This window comes from Rhineura floridana, chromosome 9 (assembly GCF_030035675.1).
Source record: "Rhineura floridana isolate rRhiFlo1 chromosome 9, rRhiFlo1.hap2, whole genome shotgun sequence".
Lineage (NCBI taxonomy): Eukaryota > Metazoa > Chordata > Lepidosauria > Squamata > Rhineuridae > Rhineura > Rhineura floridana.
In genome coordinates this window covers 35707172-35715177 of record NC_084488.1, presented here as the reverse complement: position 1 = coordinate 35715177, position 8006 = coordinate 35707172, and the positions used below count along the sequence as shown (strand labels likewise).

Below are 8006 nucleotides of genomic sequence, written 5' to 3'. Positions count from 1 at the left end.
CTATCCTCTCATTAGTCAAGAAACAATTCCACTGAACCACTGCCAACACACCAATTTGGGTCATATGCCCAGTCTAAAAGAAATGATCCCTGGAGACTTGGGTTGTGTGCAGATGCAACATATTCAGATCAATTTCCTTCTCACTGCTATGATGGTTCTAGCTTCATTCCTGCTCCACATAATCAGAAATCCTTGCAATGGGACCGGATTCTTGAAGTAATGAGGAAAAGTGATCCTAACAAGCCCTTAATCTAGGGTGCAATCCACAGTGAAACCCCTTTCATTTGCAAGGCTTCATTGTACTAGTATTTTCTGTAAATGCAGTTGCTTCTCATGGGGCACACTATGAAATACAATGCTGTATCTCCCTTGTTTATAATGCCATTCCATGCTACATGCCACTGCAAAGTGCAATAAAAATTGGGAAGGTTTTAAGTCATGTGTCCCCCTTCTGGGGAACAGGTTCCCTGTTGATTCATGCCAGATTCCCAGAAATGGCTGGGAGAGGAAATCTCTCTCTCACACACACACAAGCAATGACCCTCTTCTCTCTTGAACGGGAAGAAAGAAGAGGCTGGATTCCTGAAAATAACTGATGGGGAAGAAGCCCGCTTTCCTCCAACAAGAATCCCTGGGGTAACAGGGTCTTTGCTGGGAGGTGAGCCATTTCATCAGATCATCAGCCATTTCTGATGATCCCACCACTACTTTTCCCTAATGCAAGTAGTTTGCACAGGGAGAAAGAAGAGGATGCACTTCCAGAAATGGATAGAGTGCACATAGCTGCCACCACAATCACTTTCTTCCCACAATCACAAATGTTCCTCCCCTGCCACATGAAAACTGAAGGTTTCGGGGGAAAGCACAGCTGTTCAAGGCCCTAAGAAGCACCATGCAAACGCCTCCCCCTTAAACCATGTAAACCGCTTGGAGGTTTTCTGCCAAGTTTAAGTGGTATATTGGTTTTGTTAAAATAATAAAAAAAATGATGGCCACCTGGAGAGTAAAATGGAGGATAGAACTTCATTTCCACAACTTAACTTCCACATTCCCGAGGTTAAAGGTAGGTGAGGGACAGGAACTGGGGTGGGGGAATTAGATATGGTTCACTTTTAAAGGCAAATCTATCCAATTTGCACTTTCCAAAACAATCTGAGAACCAAAGCACAGTCATCCTTCGAAATTTGCAACCTCTGGTGCTAGCATGGATGCTTCATAGAATTGTATTGTATTAGGGGAAATTGCTTTGCAAAAATGTCTTTATTAGGCAAAATTTCATACAGGGATGTATATTAGGAGAAAATAATAATTTCGCAAACTGATCTGGAAATGTAGAACTGAACTTAAGACTGGAAAAATGAGAAACTGAAAAACCAGAAACTGACAGATTTGCCCATCCCTTATGAAGGAGGAATGTGGGGGAAAGGAGTGCAGAGCTGGCTCTTCAAAATCAAAACCCCTTCCATTGATAATGAAAATAGCAGTACATAGCTGATTCACATGGAAATCCATAATGACATAACAATACAACAGGTAGAAAAGTAATCATAATAGTAGTCTGAAAAATCATGGAACAAAGGAGCAGCAGAGATGGTATTACTACAAGTTGAGGCATGTATTGTTTACCTCATAAGCAAGCAAGAAGCAGCAGTACCAGCAGGTAAAAATGCAGATTGGATCTAGGTCTCCAAGCCTTTTTCTGATACCCATATATGAAAGAAGTAATGCCCAATTTGTGAATGAAATATATGAAAGTAGTAAGCAAGTGTAATGGTGGCCGGCAAGTGTATTTTATTCAAACTAAGATCTAAGATCAGATTTCAGAATACAGGCTGCTATGCCAAACTCGCCCTCAAAGACTTCATGATCACAGAGACAGGGGCTGTAGCCTGGACTAAGTGGGTCCTCTTTGTTTTCCCAGTGCTTTGCCCAATGGCTTTTACAGTTTAGATTTTAAGAACATGATAGCTGCACTAGATTGAATAAGGCACATGACTAGCACAGCTGAAGAATTTAATAGTGAAACATCATTGCTGGAGTCTCTAATTAGAGAAATGATTTAAAACGAATGCTGATGAAAGTTAAAGAGGAAAGCACAAAAGCAGGACTACAGCTGAACGTCAAAAAGACTAAAGTAATGACAACAGAAGATTTATGTAACTTTAAAGTTGACAATGAGGACATTGAATGTGTCAAGGATTTTCCATACAAGGCATAGTCATTAACCAAAATAGAGACAATAGTCAAGAAATCAGAAGGCGGCTAGGACTGGGGAGGGCAGCTGTGAGAGAACTAGAAAAGGTCCTCAAATGCAAAGATGTATCACTGAAGACTAAAGTCAGGATCATTAAACCATGGTATTCCCGATCTCTATGTATGGATGTGAAAGTTGGACAGGGAAAAAAGCAGGTAAGAGAAAAATCAACTCATTTGAAATGTGGTGTTGGAGGAGAGCTTTGCGCATACCATGGACTGCAAAAAAGACAAATAATTGGGTGTTAGAACAAATTAAACCAGAACTATCATTAGAAGCTAAAATGATGAAATTGAGGTTATCATACTTTGGACACATCATGAGAAGACATGATTCACCAGAAAAGACAATAATGCTGGGAAAAACAGAAGGGAGTAGAAAAAGAGGAAGGCCAAACAAGAGATGGATTGATTCCATAAAGGAAGTCACAGACCTGAACTTACAAGATCTGAACAGGGTGGTTCACAACAGATGCTCTTGGAGGTCGCTGATTCATAGGGTCGCCGTAAGTCATAGTCGACTTGAAGGCACATAACAACAATTAGAGCCTATAGACTGAGTCTAATGATTAGATTTTAATAATAGATCAACGTAAGACTTCCCTCAAAGAATCATGGGAACTGTAGTCTGTTAAGGGTGCTGGAAATTTGCAGCTCTGTGCTGTGAAAACCATGTTCCCAGGATTCTTTGGGGGAATTTATGTGCTTTAAATGTATGATGTGGATCTGCCCATAAGATGGAAAATTAATTCTAATACAAGTATTATATGCCCTAGAACATGTAGAAACCCAAAGACCATTTCTAGTCATTCTTGTGTAACCCACTAATATGTTACAGATGCTTGGTTCGACATCAACCTGGGAGACCTGCTGCCAAGCCATTGCCTTCAGAGTCCTAGAGGCTGTTGTTCCTGACCTGATACTTCTAAGTGTAGGCATTAAAGCATCTTCTGAAGCTAGTCTTAGGTAGGGCATGAAAGACTCATCTCATCCTCATCCAGATGGTGGCCCCATCATTGTGTAATTTCACTGCTTGTGCCATGGAATCAGATTACCACTTACCCAGGGGTACCAAGCTGTAGGGGTGACAACCATTTCACTTGTTGCTAGCTCATTTACTTGGGTTCTCTCTGCATGTGGGGGTGGGATGGGGGGTCTAGGGAAAAAGTCATGCCAAATCTTCATTGCCTCCATAACCCTCTTGTCTAGGGAATCACTCTCTAGAGGAAGGCCCATGGCTCAATGACAGAGCACAAATAGCCTCAAGTTCAGTCTCTGACATCTTCAGATAGGAAAGAGCTCTGTCTGAAATCCTGGACAGTCAGCCTGGACTGTGGACAGTGCTGAGCTAGGATCTGTGGTCTGATCCTATGCACCATCAGGAGCTCCAGCTCAATTTGAAAAGTGTGCCCTATGTATAAACTATACTTCAATTTCCCTGTTTTTTAAAGTTTGATAGAAATATTTGTTGGCTACAGGTATGTTCTTAAACCGCAAGGTTTTTTTTGCCTTTTAGTGAATCCTCTGCTGGAGGTTACTATCATATCAATGTATATGGGTCTGTGTTAAATTTAAATACAGACAAGACAGACCCATACACATTTTCATGTTAGTAGAATCTGATAGCAGAGAAGGTATCTGGGACAGAGCCTTTAAAAACATCTTTTAAATTAGTGATTTACCATGTTGTCATTGTGTTGTTGCTGCAAATATGTAATCATATATTATATGTGTTAATGGCATTCAATAGTGGCCCATTCATTGCACAGATAGAACATTTGTCCCATGTACGCAGTCTGTAATGCACTGCTTAGCAGCCAGCTGCTGGCTTTAGTGCTGCTGCTTTTACTAGCCACTGATTGATGCTTCTAGTTGGTTGGCAACTACGGGATGGTCTCCCACCTTTTGGATTTTGTAATATGGGCAGATGCCGGAGGCAGTTGTGAAAGAGGGCTACAAGACATACACTGCTTGGCTAGAACTGATGCAAGGAAAGTATTTTAGAACATAACCAAATAAGTAACTGTGCTGACACTACAAAGTAAGTTTACTTGTTTAGAATATTTATTGAGGGTAGACCATAAGGAAAAAACTTAATAGCCGTTTGTCTTCTACACATTTTAAAGGGGGGGGGGGGAGAAAGGCTTCTAATGGAATTAATACATTAATCTTACACTTAGTTAAATCCCAGTAAGTCACATAAAATGTACATTTGGAAAGAGAGAAAAAATCAAAATTAAAATTAACACTGTGATTCTGAATGTGATAAGCACACATTTGTTTATTCTCCAATATTTGTTAAATATTCTATGTCTACGTTCCTCTTGTAAATTGCCGATTATATCTGTTAATGTTGACTATTTTTTCTATTTTAACTTTAATTTATATATTTTGTAAAAGTAGCACAAAGCTGTTGCAAATTACATGTGTGATTCTGCACATAGCTATGCATCCTATATTCCCACTGATTTCAATGAACTGGATTCAAAGTCCATTAGTGCTATTTCTATTTTTCTGAAATTATTACCTAACTTTCATTGACATTAATGAAGTCAAAAGTATATCCATGTAGCATTAGAAAAATTAGGGCTGGGTCTCATATTTACCTTGCCAAGAATTCTCTATGCACGATGGAGTAGGTATACCTCTCTCTCTGCCCCCCTTGCTATGCATATAAAATCATCTGGACACAACACTAATATGTCTGCACATGCATTTATATACTCTCTCAAAGTATACATTCATATACTTGCTCATACACCATGGTGTATGATTCTTGTGCACTTGCCTACATACTGAGTGTCTGGATCTAGCATTATATAGGTGAAGGGATGACACCTACTCCTCCACCATGTGGAGAGGCTTTGCCAAGTGAGTATGTCAGCCAGCCTTACAGCACATATGAGAATTGTACTCTGTTTCCATTCAGGAGCTACCACATCTACTAGGACCACATCTACTAGGACATTCATTTTTAAAAACAGCCATGAAAGCTGCAGCTTATCTCTTGCAATTTTACATGATCTCTTGCTTAGTGACCTGTTAAGTTGACATAGCATTATAAAGTCATAGCATTTTATCGTGATAAGATTCTGTGATTGGCTATGATCATATTACTGTAGGCATTCCATTTATTTTGCAACTATAAAAACTGGAAATAGACTAGCAAAAAAATAATAATAACCAAGAACTGTTTAGTATTGCATGCTAGTTACCCCAGACGACATTGTATCTGTCTACTAAGTCATGCACGAAAGCATTTGTAGCTAACTAAAGCAGGACAAAGAAAACACTTAGGCTTGGAACCAACAGTGACCTAGTGCAAGTAGAAGATGCTTTTGCTCATGCAAGGAGATATCCCTGATTTCCAGTAATTCTCCTCTCCAGCTATAGTCCCCTGAGGTTCCAGAGGGTCTCTGATTATCAGGAGTTGTTTTGGAAGGACAGGGGGCTGCAGCTAGGAGGAGGCAAGAAAGCCTCATTTTGTGAGTGGAAGTTTTGTCATTATTAGGATCCAAGCACTGTGTATTACTACAGCATGGAATGAATGAATATGCTACGAAATACATTTCCTTTTGCAGCACTATCCATAATTGTATAATTTAAAGTCAGCACACTTAGAAAAACCTATTGAGCAGAAGTATCAACAATAAAGCTACTATCCTCAAACCCGTTAAAGTACTCAGTGGGTGGTATTCAATGCTAGTCCTACTCAGAGTAGACCCACTGAAGTTGATAGACATGACTAACAGTTCATTCATTTAAATGGGCCTACTCTGAGTAGGACTTAGTTAAATACAATCCAACTGATTTAGTGCAACTGACTATAATGAGAAATACCAGAATTAAAACTCAAATACTCCAGCTGAAGTGGTCTGTGGATAAAGCAGTCTTCTGTACCATGATTTTTCCATGTTTAAACTGCTTTAACCTTCACATTAATCTGAGCTATAAGAGCTCCTTTACTATAATATTTCATAATAGCTTAAATGCAGCTTTGTAGCTTTGAACTGCAAATTGTCTTCTGCTTGAAAATGAACCTAATTTCACATTTCCTTTTTCCTTTCCATATGCTCATATTATAACATCAAATGGAAACATTTTTCTCCATTGCTATTATTAAAGGCACATTTAACAGCATAACACATTAAGAAAATGGAATGATGTATGAAAATAAAATAAATACAACAGGCATTTTAGAAAATACAATCTTAAAACATTTCACATTTTGTGATCATTACATTTAAAGTGAAACAATGCCCTCCAGCTTAGGGCACTAATTGTATTTATCCCCCCCAGACAGGGAACAGAGGGCACAAATTATGTTACATGTGCAATGTTTGTTACAGATCCAACACCTGGGGCTCTGCACGTGGAGCCCTTTCAAAAACTACTCAGCTATTGGTGGGACTGGATTCCCCGTTTCATGCTAAAGAGCTGATCAGCGGGGCTTTTTTGAGAGGGCCCCACAGAAACAGGAATGGCTGTTCCATACATGCTTTTTTAAAAAAAATGACTTGTACACCCCATTTTTCTCCATTAGGAAGGATCCACAGCAAGCCAGATAAAGATATTAAATCATAATGTTGTTGCTTTGGGCTGAAGTGTTATTTCAATATAACCTATGTGAAGGCTGCAATCCTGTGTACACTTACTGGGGAGAGTAAGCCCCACAAGTAAACATGCATAAGATTGCTCTGCAGATGACTGATTAAAAATTCATTTCTAATAGCTAAAGAAAATTCTTGCAAAGAGTCACATGAATCCCTGTAAGAAGAAATATTCACAGGATGACGCTCACTCCCTGGACACTTGTCCCTAATAAAGTGAATGAAACTTATACCACTAGATAGCATAGTCCAAAATATAGCTACAGATAGAAGATGCTTGGCTTCATTATCAGCTTCATCAGTTCTGCATTCAATTTGCAAGGCACACACACACACCAGAAAGAAAGAAAGAAAGAAAGAAAGAAAGAAAGAAAGAAAGAAGCCGCAGCATTAACAGTGATCAAATGTGGCAGTGTCTTGTCATTCATTTCAGCATGTCTCGACTCTGAAATTGCTTCCAAAGTTGTCTGACGTGTTTGCTTGTTACAGTCATCACACAAACATAGTAGTCCTTCAACCCGTATTTGGGGTTTTCCTGTAAATGAATACATACATCATTAACGTTGCAGTAAAGAAAAGCTATATATAAAATGCAAAGCAAAATAATAAATTCTAAACTGTTTATAAGAGCTAAATTAAATTTTGGGTAGGATTCTCCCCATGCAACATTAAAACAAAACCAAGAACACATTGTAGTACTTTTGCTAGCAGTTAACAAATGTTTAAATAGTAACACAAAAAACAAAACAGAAAATAAATGTCCTAGCTCTCATAGAATTAATACAGAGAGTAATAATAATAATAATAATAATAAATTTAATTTTTGTGTCGCCTATCTGGCAGAAACCACTCTAGGCGACGTACAACATTAAATTCAACAATACATAATAATACAATACATAATAAAATACAATGCAGTCAACAATAACCATTTTAAAAAGTGGCAGTACAGGGCCATCAATAGACAATTTTAAAACAATATAAAGAAATTAGCCTACCCCGGGGACCCCAAAGGCCTGTCCAAAGAGCCATGTTTTTAAGGCTTGGCGAAATGTATCTAGGGAAGGGGCATGGCGAAGATCGAACGGGAGGGAGTTCCAGAGAGTGGGGGCCGCCACTGAGAATGCCCTCTCTCTAGTCCCC

General features: G+C 38.9%; 1 protein-coding gene across 2 annotated transcripts in view; it reads right to left on the bottom strand.

Moving 5' to 3' along the window:
• Positions 1 to 4312: 4312 nt before the first annotated feature.
• Positions 4313 to 8006, bottom strand: part of MICU3 (mitochondrial calcium uptake family member 3) — an 87451-nt gene continuing 83757 nt past the window's right edge. For both annotated transcript variants that reach the window (XM_061584118.1, XM_061584119.1), the window contains one exon: positions 4313 to 7398. The gene's annotated coding sequence lies outside the window, so the exon portion shown is untranslated. The remainder of the gene's footprint in view (positions 7399 to 8006) is intronic.